This window comes from Acromyrmex echinatior, chromosome 6 (genome assembly GCF_024713525.1).
Source record: "Acromyrmex echinatior isolate Ae372 chromosome 6, ASM2471352v2, whole genome shotgun sequence".
NCBI lineage: Eukaryota > Metazoa > Arthropoda > Insecta > Hymenoptera > Formicidae > Acromyrmex > Acromyrmex echinatior.
In genome coordinates, this window is record NC_141857.1 from 11,396,126 (window position 1) to 11,410,718 (window position 14,593).

Genomic DNA, 14,593 nt, shown 5'->3' on the forward strand with positions numbered 1-14,593 from the left:
TTATATTGTAATGTCCATATGTATGGTGGTCCATTTAAATCGAACATCTGAAATATCTCGCTTATTTTTGATGATATAAAAAATGTTTCGAATAAAAGTGGAACGGTTTCGAAGGAGATGTATTATATTTTGGTCATATTGTTTTTTATCTAGGTAGAAATGAAAAAGATATGAAAGTCACCTCCACTTTTTTAAACGGAATTGTATAATATTTTTTGCATAATATGATTCCTTTAATTAATCGGTGTATAAAGTATTAAGATAGTGATATCATAAAACTAATAGTTTATGAAATATTTTATATTTTATTTTGGCATATATATTGATATATATGCCAAAATGTTATATATATGCTAAAATGTTAAATAACTTATAAACTATTTATTTTTTTATAATCGTATCTCAATACTTTTATGAAAAAAATAACGAGAATCAGTTAGTGGAAATAAAACACATAGTTGCTTATTTAAAAAATTACACTTTTTGCATACATATTTTTCTTAAAGCAAGCTTATGTGTTTTCTTTTCGTCAATTGATTTATTTTATTATTTTGTTCATAAAATTAAGGTACGATTATCAAAACAATTAATAATTTACGAGTAATTTAATATTTTATATCAATATGTGTCAAAACAAAGTATAAAATATCTCGTAAACTTAATTTTTTGATATATATCTACATCTTAATATTTTTACACAATAAAATAAAAAATAATAAAAGTTCAGATGAAAGCTAATGAGAGTCATACGCTATTGTAGAAGCGAAAAGATAAAAGTAGCAGATAATCCTCAGATATTGATGGTTATCTTCATTTTATTTCGAATGTTTCAATTCACTTTGGAGTCTTCATTAGCGATTACAAAGTCAAAAATTTTCCATTAAGAGCAAGTCAGATTGGCAGAAATGCAGCATTCATCACACTATATCAATTTTACAATTTACCGTTATAAAGCAAAAAAAACAATTAAATAATAAAACTAAATAACACTTCAATGGGAAACGTAAAAATAAAGCTCAGAAATACTCGTAATGATTCACAATCATACAGTTACATAAAAAAGTTACACTGTATATATCGTTCTTTTGAATTTGATTTCGTGTATGTACGACATAACGTGTCATTTAAAATTGAACGTTACAATGTGACAAGAGGATTAACAACATTGGAAATAAATATAACTAAATATAAATAAATAAATATAAGAGTGTTAACTAATATAACTAAGTTCGAATGTCAATTTTGTTCAAATGTATCCAATAAAGAGGCATACGAGTGATGCAAACACTTCGTATCCGTTTTTAATTACGTCCATTCTTTTGCATACAAATGTAAGAATTTCGGAATTTAATCGTTTATTGTGAAATCTTTCCGTGTCTTTTAAAAATTTGGACATTTTCCCAATCGAAATCAAGGTTAAAACCAAGTCGATGTTCTGTGATCACTGTTACGAGTGTTAATTGCACAAGTGACAATTGCGCCAAGAACGTGCCAGAAAATATCAACAATCAAAAGTTAAATCGAGATATTGCCGAAACGAATTTATTAAATATAATTAATATAAAAGAAGACACTGAGTATAAACAGTAGAAACGTGGTTGCAAGATGTTTGCGCAGGCCTCGTCGGATAAGCGAAATGCTGACGGGCCAATGCGTAAGGGCTAAGGCTGCCGCGAAAATCAAGATATATAAGTGCGACCGCGAATGCGATCATCGGTCAGAAATTTGAAAGAAACTTGTCGCGTTACTTTGCCTGTCGCCTCACCGAAATTGTAGCAGTATCTACTGCGACGCGAATAGTGCGAAGTGGAGTTGTAACAAAAAACCACTGATGATATGTGTAAAACTGCTAAATATATTTCTATTCAAAACTACAAAGCTGTTTCTTATTATCTCCCGAAGTCCTCTGTGAATCCGCAAACCGTGCCGTGAACCAGCGGCACAACAAATTTGGTGGCAGCGGTAGGATCCACACACCTGACTCAGGACACGGGAGCAGCGATGATAGCAACAGCCTATAAATAAGATGGATCAATTAAAATAGGGAAGAAGCAGTCCAAGGCGGAAAACAGAAGCCAGACGCCGTTCAAGGCGAGCACCCAGTATAGCAGCCGATGACCAGGACGCAGATAACAGCGTAACTCTACCACACGATGACTCAGCATACATCAGGCAACGAACAATGGACAAATAACATGCGAATAATGACATTAATGTAAGTCCGAAAATCTTTACGCTACTATTGCAAACGAATAAATGTTCGGAAGCGAAAACAATCGCGACAGGCGTAATGCTCCGATACCTTCGCAAATATACAGCGAGCTTGTACCAGGGCGTCTTAGAATTAGCCAATTAAATTACTCCTGTGCGTATTGTCGAAAAAGCAGTGCGAGACAACGTGCGCCGTGTATTGGAATCGCAATACTCAAGCGACAGCATCTGATTTGGAACCTAATCTGAATATTGTTATTAAACGTGTATTCCCATTCGTGGATTTAGACCACAATCTACTAGCTGATAGATAATAGGGAGGAACAACGAGAACCCTCGTTAATTTCATACAAGAGTAATTTATTTGAAAACGCACAAACGCTAATTCGGTATCAGAAGCTATGGCGTCAACCGTCAACTTCGCGCGAAAATGGTGAGATCGCGAACAATCAGCCGGTAGCAAACACGGAAATAGAAGCAGAGATAGATCATCTCAAAAATATCATAGGAAAACGCGCGCGCAAAGCACCAATTCAAAGATAAGAGGAAATAGTAGATAAAACGATTGAAATAATTATGGGATTGCAAGATAGAATGAGTAGGATGGAAAACACAACCTATGATCGCGGAAACTTCCGACTTACGAATTCTGACGATAGAGCGCTAAACGTCACATACGGACTCAAAATGACGTGCGGGAAGCAAGAAATCGACCCGTGGGGTCGATTATATTTAAGACTAAAAGATGCATGGAGTTTGATACCGAAAATAGATGGACATTCGCGTCAGAAGATGCAGGAATTTATAAGTGCTTGTACTTATGCGATGAAGAAGATCAATTTCGCGGAAAAATCCTTGCTAGAAGAGATATTAAATACGAAATTGAAAGGAAAATTCCTATTAGATTTCCAAACCAGAAGCGTGACAGACTTCGAACAATTACAGCGAGAGATAGAAATCAATTATTTGGGAAAACGCGGAACATCACACCTACAATTAGAATTTAACAAAAACGAAACTTTAAAACGAAAGCTAGACGAAAGCACTCACACCTATGGACGACGGCGTGGATATTTTAGTTATGAAGCTATACGAATCGTTGATCGAGAAACGAAAAAATATGTACAAGCGAGCAGAAGCGAGCAATTTTAAAAACAATTCAGGATCAAGCTTTATTAAATTTCGATTGTGCGACGATATTAAACTAGTAGTACGATCACAAAAATATTAAAGTCTGCAAGAAGCTATCAATGCAACAAGCGCGGAAGAGCGCATAAAAGAGCCCATCTCACGAGCGAATAATAATGATCGCAATAAATATGATCAAAATCAAAACTCAAAAATCTCGAGTATACAGTGCAGCAAATGCGGAAAAATAGGCCATTATGGGCTAGACTGCCGGTCAAGTTGTTACACTAATAAATTTTCATTGCCCCAAATCGATAAACCAGCAAACATAAATGCCATCAAGAAATTTTGTACATATTGCAAAAAAACAGGATATAAAAGAAACAAGTGCTGGTTATTAAACGGCCTAACAAGGAGCTGAAGCAACACACGAAGCGAGTAACCGTAAGACGAAGCGTGTAAACACTGCTGTTGAAACGAAATAAGCGGCAAAGCGAGAGCGAAAAATCGTCGTACGCCAGCAGCGAAGTAGAAAAGGAAAAAAGGAGGATGCGAAAAATACGAGCCGCTAGCGAGCATCAAATTATGTAAGTGACCGGGAATATGCGAATACCGGCCTTAAACTTACAATACTACCGATCAAAGAAATGAAGAAGGGTTAAATCTATTATTAGATACTGGCGTTATACTTACATTAATTAAAGTAGGAAACTTAAAAGGTGAGACACTCGTACAGGAAAAGCCAATGGCCCTCACCGGCCTGACAGGCCATCAAGTAAAGGCAATTGGAAAAGTAAGACCAACAGTGCGTAGACGACAAGGAAATACGACATACCATGCATGGTCGTGAAGATGATTTTCCTGTCGACGAAGGAATCCTCGGAATGGATTTTCTATAAAAGCACAAAATTAAAAGCGATCAGAAAAACTATTTACAATTGACGGGATAATTTTGAAACTTCACCCGTACAGGAAAATAATTCGCTGACCCTCCCGCAGCGAAACGATAGTGTGAGCGGTCACAGATAAAAATTATGTGAGAATAGTTAAATCAGAGGAAACTAGACCAGGAATATTTTTCGGGAATTGCCTAGTAGCACCCGACGAATATACGTGCCCAATAAGCATGTTAAATACTACGGGAAAAACGTTGAAATAATTACATCACTCGTAACAATAGAAGAGTTACGGGCGAGTGACCGAGAAAACGTAACACACTACAAAGGCAGATAACGAAAGCGACACATTAACATTATCGCACGAGCGTGTACGAATGCAGATAAGAATTGAGCATCTAAATAAAGAAGAAAAGAAAACCATCGAGCAAATATGCGAGGATTTCAGTGATTTTTCACTTAGAAGGAGATATAACGCACACAACAACGCATGAAATTAATATTCGCACCGATAGTCCCCCCTTAAATGTGCGACCTAGACAAATAATACAAGATGATATTATTCGTCCCAGCGCGAGTCAATGGAACGCGCCACTATTAGTCATTCCAAAAAAGAGTGACGCTTCAGGAAAACTTAGATTTCGGGAAATTTAATGAATTAACCATAGGCGACTTATTTCTTCTACCAAACATAACCGACATTTTAGAGTAGTTAGGACGCCAAATATTTCTTTACATTCTCTCTGGATTTAGCATCGGGATATCAAATTCCTATGAGTGAGGAACACAAAAATAAAATTACCTTTTCTACCTCGCACGAACATTATGAATTTAACTGAATGCCGTTCGAGTTAAGAAATACACCGAAATGCACGACGTTTCCAAGACTAACACAAGTATTAGGAATACAAAATTTGAGTGTACCTATGCATCATTGCATTACTTCGTGTACCTATATGATGTAGTTATTTACGGATCAAGCCTAGAGGAACATAATAAGTGTCTTGTCGAGGTAATGCAACGATTACGTAAATATAAACAATTTGAAACTGCATCCCGACAAGTTTCGGGAGTTGCGAGTTTCCACGAAAGGAAGTAATATATCTCGGATATATAATAACCGAAGAAGGAATACGTCCAGATTTCAGTAAATTAAACGCTGTAAAAGATTTTCCTGTGCCGAAAGGAATTAAGGATATACAATCGTTTATCGGATTAGCCGGATACTACCGGAAATTCATCGAAAATTTTTCAAAAATTGCAAAGCCTCTAACAAGCTTGACAAAAAATGAATTACATTCGACTGGAACTACAGAATGCATTCGAATTATTAAAAGTTCACAACAGCACCTATAATAAGTTACCCGGATTTCACTAGAGAATTCCTAATAACTACTGACGTGTCAGATCTTGCAATTGGAACCATATTATCACAAGGCCCCATAAGTCAAGACTGTCCGATTGCTTATGCGAGCCAAATATTAAATAAAGCCGAACAAAATTATAACACTACAGAGAAAGAATTGCTAGCGATAGTCTGGGCTGTCAAACATATTGGACATATATATTATGGGCTTTTGCCCATATTTATACGATACGACCTTTATCATAACTAATCACAGACCATTAGTTTGGCTTTTTAATGTAAATGATTCGGCTCGAGATTAATGCGCTGGAGATTGAAATTAGAAGAGTATGACTATAAGATCATACATATGGCTGGTAAGGATAATACCAATGCCGATACTCTGAGTCAAAATCCAATCCGGAACAACGAACATATACACAACGTTCTGGCAAAAGAAAGGGAAGACAATAACAAAGAAAACAAGGAGGGCACCATGAAGAAATATACGAAAACAGCAAATACTACATGAATATCATAATGCATCCGTAAGGAGGTATCAAGGAATATCATGAACGATAAAAAGAATAAGATTGCTACAAGACTGGCGTGGCATCACTAAGAATGTCGAAAACTATATTAATAATAATAAATGCAAATTCTGTCAGAAAAATAAATTGAGTCAAAAGACAAAAATGCCTCTTGTAACAGATACATTCGAAAAACCCTTCAAAAAGTATGCTCTTGACATAGTAGGGCTACTGCCGATTACGACCGAAGGAAATAAATATATCTTGACCTTTCAAGATAGCCTGACAAAATTCAGTAAAGCGATACCGGTAGAGAATCAAGAGGCATCAACGATTGCCAAAACATTTGTCAAAGCATCATAAAAATAATAATGGAGCATGAAATATTCGAAAAAATCCTTACGGATCAAGGCACTAATTTCACAAGCGAAGTATTTAAGAATGTGTGTAAACTTCTAAAGATTGAGAAGATACAGGCAACGACTTATCCCGAGAGTATTATCCCGAAAGTAACGGGACGTTAGAATGTTCACACTCTCGCGGAATATTTACGACATTATATAAATGATGAACAGACAAATTGGGACGAATTGATTACCCTACGCTATGTTCATATATATACTACCCCTCACACCGCCACAGGATATATACCTATCGAACTTATATATAGCCATCAAGCAATAATATCAACCTATTACAACCTCTGAAACCGACTGCGTAAGATGACTACTTGCAAGAGCTGAGAGAAAGACTTCGCATAACGAGACAGATGGCGAGAAAGAGAATGTAAGACAAGAAAATTCAGGCCAAAAAACAATACGATAAAACGAGTCGAGAAAGAACCTTTCAAATGAGCGACACGATTCTCTATGACGAAACGGTAAGAAGAGGCCGATCGAAGAAACTAGAATCGAAATGGATAGGTCTCTATACAGTAATAAAAAAACATAATGATATGAATTACACGCTAAAAATGGGACAAAAACTAATACGCGTACACGCAAACCGATTGAAATCATTTATCGAGCATAGAGCGAAAACAGACAAATTAGTAATAAGCGTAATAAAATAAGTTAGTTAAGAAATCATGAGGAACTTACTTTAAGGTCGGCATGGTGGTATCTCCTCCACAATTCGTCCCGTTAGGGTGCACAATTGGTGAGGGACGCGCCAATTCTGCACCGGCCGAAGTCGAGCACGTGCTTCGTACACCTGCAGATTGCATGCAACTTGCAATCAATAGCTGTGCAGACAGTTATCGCATGTCGAGAGAGCGAAAAACTGATTATACCTTAGGCATTGCATGTCCACACTTCACTTTTGGAAAAATTTTCGTTCACAGTAGCGACTGCCTTTGGCTATAGTTAAGGAGCACTGAATAAAAAAAAATTAAGACGCAACCTAAACAGTATGGCAAAATAAGAATTCACAGAAGAATAATATGATCCTCTATGTTACAGAATACTGCTTGGGTGGAGTCACGCGGATGGAACGACACCTGAATCCACACCGACATACTGCTGGGAATCGTTCCATCATACGCCCGGCATGTATTTCGAAGAAATCGAGTTGATGAATCAGGACGAATCGGAATGGAAACTCATAATTAAATTAGATGTTACTGCCCTCGATTCGATTTAAGCAGTTGCAAGAGTATTTAAAAAATAAAAGCGATGTGAAAAGATCATCGCCGGAAACGCACAACAAATATGTGCGAATATGATGATATTAGAAAAGGAAAATATCCAATTTACCGCATCGCTAGAACAGTTAAAAATATTATACAACTCCAATACAAGTAAAAGAGAATGCTATCGGCGCGATCAGCAAAATGCTGTTCGGTACAATAGATGCTGAGCGATGCACAGCGAATAAACAAGCCACTACAGATACTACAAGATAATCAGCAGGTATTACAACATGCAACGAAGCATCAATTAAAAATATTAAATGAGACTATTAGACACATCAGTAGTTTCGAAAAGGTAATAGCCTACAATGAAAATTTATTGTTTAATGTTATGAGGAAAATGGAAATGCAATTAGACATACATATGCAACGAGAAGATTTAGATAAACATTTATAAGTACTTACTGCCATCACAGATTTGACAGTGAACGTAGAGAAAACGTTATTTAGCATATTCGAAGGAAGGGTCAATATCCACTCGTTTGCTACCGTTAGAACAGATAATAATAGATTTGCGGGAAGTTGCGTCACAGTTAACAAAAGGATTACATTTTCCATTTCAATAAAGTTAGAAAATTGGAATACTATCCAAAAATACATATCAATTAACGCATTCTACTCCAATCCTTATGTATTTACTACTCTCAAGTTTCTAATAATTGTGTATCCCACGTACAAAATAATACGTGCGGTATCTCTATCTTTTTATCTACATTCGAATGTATTTATTTTTGTAAAAATTAACCCATTAATAGATAAGGAGAATAGTCATTATACGTTACTATATGAAAGTGACTTAGATAAATACATACAAAATATTACGACGTACACTTGCGACCAAACGTTTCCAATATTACATTAAATCCGACGCACTATGCGAAGTACTAATATTTATAATATAAACGCGCCAGGACAATTCTAAAACTGCGAAAATAAACACGTCTTATCTAGTATCACCCTGTGGATTACGCTAATGGAGGCTCAAACGTGGTTATATTCTACTAAGGAAAGTCAAAATATTTCGTTTGTAATAATTTTGAAAGCGAAATAGGTATTAAGGAAACGGGTAGAATTAAATTAAACGGAGATTGTAAACTATCTATACCGGACTTAATGTTATGAACACATTCATCTCAAAACGTGCAGTAACGCATATCTACCTGAATATAACTTAACATACAATTCCGGAAAGGAAAATCATCCCAAAGCGTACTCCCCTTAAACAATTAATTAAAAATCCTAAGGAACTAACTAAATTAAGTTTAAACATAAGAGATATCGAGGAATATTTAGGAAAGAGTAACAATCATGTATTCAATAATAAATATATAATGTATCCTGTAGGAACAGGTATTGCTATTTCAATTATAATTAATATTGCATGTATTACGCTGTATGTAGTCAATAAGTGGAGACAAAGGCGAGAAGACGCAGAAATAAAAAGGCGTAGCGACGACGCCATGTTATATTAATATTAACCCTTTCGCTCCGAACGCCAGATATATCCGGCATGCACGATGTGACCTACAGCGACGTGCACCGGCTAAAGCTGACAACAATCGCGATATTTTTTGGGTAGCCATTTTTATACCCATTAAATTTTTATCTTTACCCATTAAATAAGTTTATATCTTTTATGTAGAAATTATGAGTATATTGTTTTAAAGAAAAATCCCTTTTCTTCCAAGATACCCTGTCCGCGCGCAATGTGTACACTTTCGGCGCGGGGTCCCGTTCAGTGGTGGCGACAGACCGAACCGCCGTAGCGAAAAGATTAAGAAACGATTATAAGAAAAAATTATAAATCGAGAAAATGTTTGTATAGCAATAGAATGAGTTAAGCAAACTCATAATCTCACTTCCTTTTTTCAAGGAGGGAACAATGTCACGAATGCTAATTGCTCAAGTGATTATTGCGCTAAGAATGTGCCAGAAAATATGAGATCAATAAGTCAATAAGTTTTTAGAAAAACATAATAAAACACATTCTTTTGATCGATTCATTTTTATTTCTTATCATAGTTTTCTTTCAGCTCGATACACTTGATCCAACGATTCTCCAACTTTTTCAAGCCGTCCGAATAATATGATTTGTCCAACCCTTCAAAATAAGCCTCTATTTCCTCGATGAGCTGCTCTCTGATGGTAAATTCCTTTCCACCGAACCATTTCTTCAGGTTCGGAAACAGAAAATAGTCGCAGAGAACTAAATCTGGCCAATATGCTGGATGGGGAAGCAATTCGTAGCGGAATTGAATTTCGCCATTGGTGCCGAGCACGTATGAACTCGTACATTGTCTTGATGGAAGAGCACTTTCTTCTTCGCCAAATGGGGATATTTTTTCTTTAAAATGTTGTTGAAACGGTCCAATAAGACTGCATAGTAATTGCCATTGATCTTTCGCTTCGATGGAAAGTAATCAATATGAATTATACTGCGTGCATCCCAAAAAACTGTGGCCATCACTTTTCTGGCCGACTTCATGGTCTTCGCCTTCTTCGCTAGTTCACTCGGTGAAGTCCATTGTTTTGACTGTTCCTTCGTCTCGGGTGTGAAATAATGGATCCATGTTTCGTCCAGTAATGAATCGATGCAGAAATTCATCTGGATTACGTTAAAACATCTCTAAATATTGTTTTGAAATCGTCACACGGTCGCGCTTATGGTCCACAGTGAGCAAACGCGGCACCCATCTTGCTGATAGCTTTTCCATACCCAAAATTGAAATCATTGTGCCATGTGATATGCCTGTGGCTTTAACAAGCTCACGCACTTTCACTCGTCGATCAGTCAAAACAATATCGTGGACTTTATCGATTTCTGGCGTAACAGCCTTAATTGGACGTCCCGAACGAGATGCATCACATGTGGATGTACGACCGCATTTAAATTCATTCATCCAATTGGTATACAGTCGCAAACGCTGGTGCAGATGTGCTATGAACATTATCCAACTTGGCTTTGATTTTTTTTCGGCGTTAATAATATATATATATATATATATATATATATATATATATATATATATATATATATTGTGACGTGACGTTTTCCGTCATAATGGTCGCACGGTCCGACCAAACAGTGCAGTCTCGCGTTCTGAGTCCTTCCACATTTTAGGGGGCGAACGCATCTGCGCTTTTTCTGCGACATTATTTGCGTGTTTAACGCGTTTCGCATTACCGTTTTCGTTTCTTTTTTCCGTACTGAGAGTTATAGAGGCTGGCGACTCCCGCGATCTGGACAGATTGACGTCGCCTCACCGTGAAGAGAGAAGAAGGACGGAATGGAAGTCGAATAACGACCGCTGCCGACGGATTCGCACGACACCCTGTCCCCCGGGTCACACGCAGATGATATCATTCATTATTACGCCCTTTTGCTGTCGCAAAACACCGAAACACGAGGCAGCCCGAAAAGATCCTGCGGCTTCTCAAATTTCGCGCGCCAGGACATGCATGACGCGGTTCCCGCGTTTAGCGGAGCCGCGGAGCCACGCGCCAATAAGGCACGATAAGGTCTCCTCGCGGGGATAACAAGGCTTGTGTACCCCCGAGAGGATCAGCGCCCGGCACTTGTGCTGTGGTCGGCGAAGTGAGCGTGCGTGAAAGGACGCAGGACATACGAAGGGATAAGAATCGTGCGAGCAAGGAGGCGACGAGCACTAGCGGGAGTCACGATGAGACGAACATCATAAGCTCTAAAGTCGCCGGTTTCCGAATCCGGGAGGCACGATCTTATCGGAATCTTATCGGGCCAATTGTAAGGAATGCACGTGGCATTGCCGTGCATTAGATTTCCGTAGAATTCGAATACACGTGTCTCCTCTCGGAACGGCCAATCATAGTCGGGGAAATTCTATTGTGTCCGCCAAGGCCACAGCCTCGTCATTTCTTGTAAACGTTTGTCGCGTGTCCTTTCTTTTATATCGTACCGTGTCGAAGTCCCATATCGCACTATCGGCGCGTATCTTGTCGTTTCGGAAGCTTGCAGCGTAAGATCTGCACGTCTGTTAGAATATCGGCACTCTGTGTCATAGCGATTAATGATAATTTATTGTAGTCAGTAATAATTGCGCGTATTCGATCATATCGAGATTGTGTGGCGTCAAGTTTGCGTATTCTGTCTTTCTCTGAACTTCGGTTGAGCGGCGCAAAGCCCTGCGACCGCGCACGAGGTCACGCCGTGTCCACGCTACAATCGTCGTCGAATTCCATCGTATTTTTGAAGCGGCGAAGTCTTGTTCGTATAATTTGCGAGAGTATCTCTGTGTGGCGTGAGCTCGTGCCGCGGGAATCTAACGAAATTGATACGTCTAGCGTAAAGCATCGAGGCCTGTGTGAAGCCATTATCGCGCTCGATTAGAGCTTATCGTCGATATTACGATTTTGTCGGCAGATGTAAATGCAAGTCGAAGATTTATTCAATATACTTGTTATTTTTGCTATTGTTAATTCGGATGTGCTTATTGCCGTCCCTACTCGCTTCTCCAAACGATCCGCTATCCTCGACCACGAACCGCCCCCTCTGCCATTTCCGAGGCTGAAGAGCCCGTTGACATTCACAGCTCGTTAAAATATTGCATAAAGAAAATATCGCGTAATTTCGAGAAAGAGTGGCACATTCGCTCGTGCCTGGCGACCAACTATTGTTTTGCGATGATGTGTCGCCCTTAAGAACGGTCGCGCAAAGACGCATTTCTGTCGCGCTTCGTTTAATGTCACCCGTCATTCGATTGCATAAGAAAATCTTAGCTGTGAATGCGCGATGAAGTTGCGCCACGCTCATGAGTGCGGTTGCAATATATATTAAGCGTACAACTTTGATTCCGCCGTTTTTTTCGAAATTCGAGGCTTTATTGTAAAAAACTGGTTATACATTTATGATTCAAAGTATTGTCCATCGCTGGCCACTACTTTCTCCCATACGAATCCCGCGTCGAAAAAACTGATCATCTTTTGAGGCGATTCACGAATCGATCCAATTTTTTACTTCTTCATAAGACCGGAAGTACTGGTCAGCCAGGCCGTGTGCCATTGATCGAAACAAGTGTCAGAGGGAGCAACGTCTGGAGAATACGGCTGGTGGGGTAGGATTTCCCATTTCAACGTTTCCAAGTATGTCTTGACTACTTTCGCAACATGGAGTCGAGCATTGTTATGCTGCAAAATTACTTTATCGTGTCTCTCGTTATATTGCGGCCATTTGTCTTCAATACTCGGCTCAAACGCATCAATTGCGTTCGATACTGATCGCCTGTGATTGTTTCGGTTTTAACAGCTCATAATACACTACGCCGACCTGGTCCTACCAAATACAGAGCATGACCTTGAAGCCGTGAATATTCGGTTTGGCCGGGAACTCCCCATGATTTTCTGCGCTTGGGGTTATCGTGATGAACCCAGTTTTTCGTCCCCAGTCACAATGCGATGCAGAAATCCCTTCGTCTTTGCCTTTCAAGCAGCTGTTCACAAGCAAACAAACGCCGTTCAACATCTCTCGGCTTCAATTCGTACAGCACCCAATTTCCTTGCTTCTGAATCATTCCCATGACTTTGAGACGTTTTGAAATGGCTTGTTGAGTCACTCCCAATGATCGTGCCAATTCTTCTTGATTTTGACATGAGTCTTGATCAAGTAATGCTTCCAATTCTGCATCTTCAAAAACCTTCTCTCTTCCACCGCTATGCCAGTCTTCGATGTTAAAATCACCGTTCTTGAGGCGTGAAATCACTCACGACACGTTCTTTCACTAATAGCGACCTCATCATAAGCATTTGAGAGCATTCGATGAGCCTCAGCCGCAGATTTCTTCATATTGAAGCAGAAAATTAAAACCTCTCACAAATGACGAGAATTTGGCTCGTAAACTGACATTTTCAATAGAGAATAACTTTATGATGCAGACACAAATCGACTAATGTTTCTATGGGGTTACGTTGACAGATGCCCAAGTTTATTATATGACGTTTATAATCTATAATATTTATTTCGATCACCACTTACCACTAAAGCCATCTATAGGAAAATGACGGAAGCAAAGTTGTATACCTAATATATATATACATATATATATATATATATATATATACATACATATATGTATTAGGCTAGAAGTAAAAAAAAACGAAATCGTGTTAATCAAAATATAATAGTGCGTAATAATTAATATTTTATACACCAAGAAAAAATGTGCAAAACCCCGTTGCGATTGGATTGTATTTTCTGTTGTGCCAAGAGTGTCAAAGTTTCCAAATTTAACTTAAAAATTATGAAATGTTAATTTCTGAGTCAATGATCCAACCGAATTCGTTATTAGATTACCCCTCATGACAATTTGCCAATATACAGACGAGGGTCCGAATTCGAATTTCCTATGTCCCCTCAGTCACGCTTTTTTCATTATTTCCCAAAACTTCTTTCAGTATTATCTTACAGTCAATTAGAGAACTCATTAATTCAAATTTCGAATGGGCAGTACCCAAAATGGCAAATTAAAGTAATGTTTACATGCTCACATGTGAAATCAAACGTGACAGATAGTAAAACAGAAAGAGAATATCATTGATATGAAAATTAACATTTCCTAATTTTTAAGTTAAATTTGAAAACTTTGACACTCTTAGAAAAGAAAATATAATTCGATTGCATCGGAGTTTTGCACATATCTTTCTGGCATGAAATGCTAACTGTTGCATATTATTAAATTCTGATGATTAACACGATTTCATTTTTATTGATCCATCCCATATATAGGGTATTTCAGAACAAACGTATGTCCTTAAAATGATA

The 14,593-nt window shown here is 38.0% G+C and overlaps 1 protein-coding gene and 1 long non-coding RNA gene across 28 annotated transcripts in view; both read right to left on the reverse strand.

Annotated features, from left to right (window-relative positions):
- The window catches only part of LOC105148557 (intraflagellar transport protein 81 homolog), a 588,627-nt gene that overhangs the window by 351,610 nt on the left and 222,424 nt on the right, over positions 1-14,593 (reverse strand). For 3 of the 27 annotated variants that reach the window (XR_015545349.1, XR_015545350.1, XR_015545348.1), the window contains exon 11: positions 4,033-4,232. The exons of the other annotated variants lie outside the window; for them this stretch is intronic. The gene's annotated coding sequence lies outside the window, so the exon portion shown is untranslated. The remainder of the gene's footprint in view (positions 1-4,032; positions 4,233-14,593) is intronic. 27 annotated transcript variants of the gene reach the window in all.
- LOC147909434 (uncharacterized) lies at positions 10,987-13,849 on the reverse strand. The gene is made up of 2 exons (XR_015545476.1): positions 13,808-13,849; positions 10,987-13,639 (listed from the first exon to the last, which is right to left on the reverse strand). It is a non-coding gene; the product is annotated as an uncharacterized LOC147909434 (long non-coding RNA).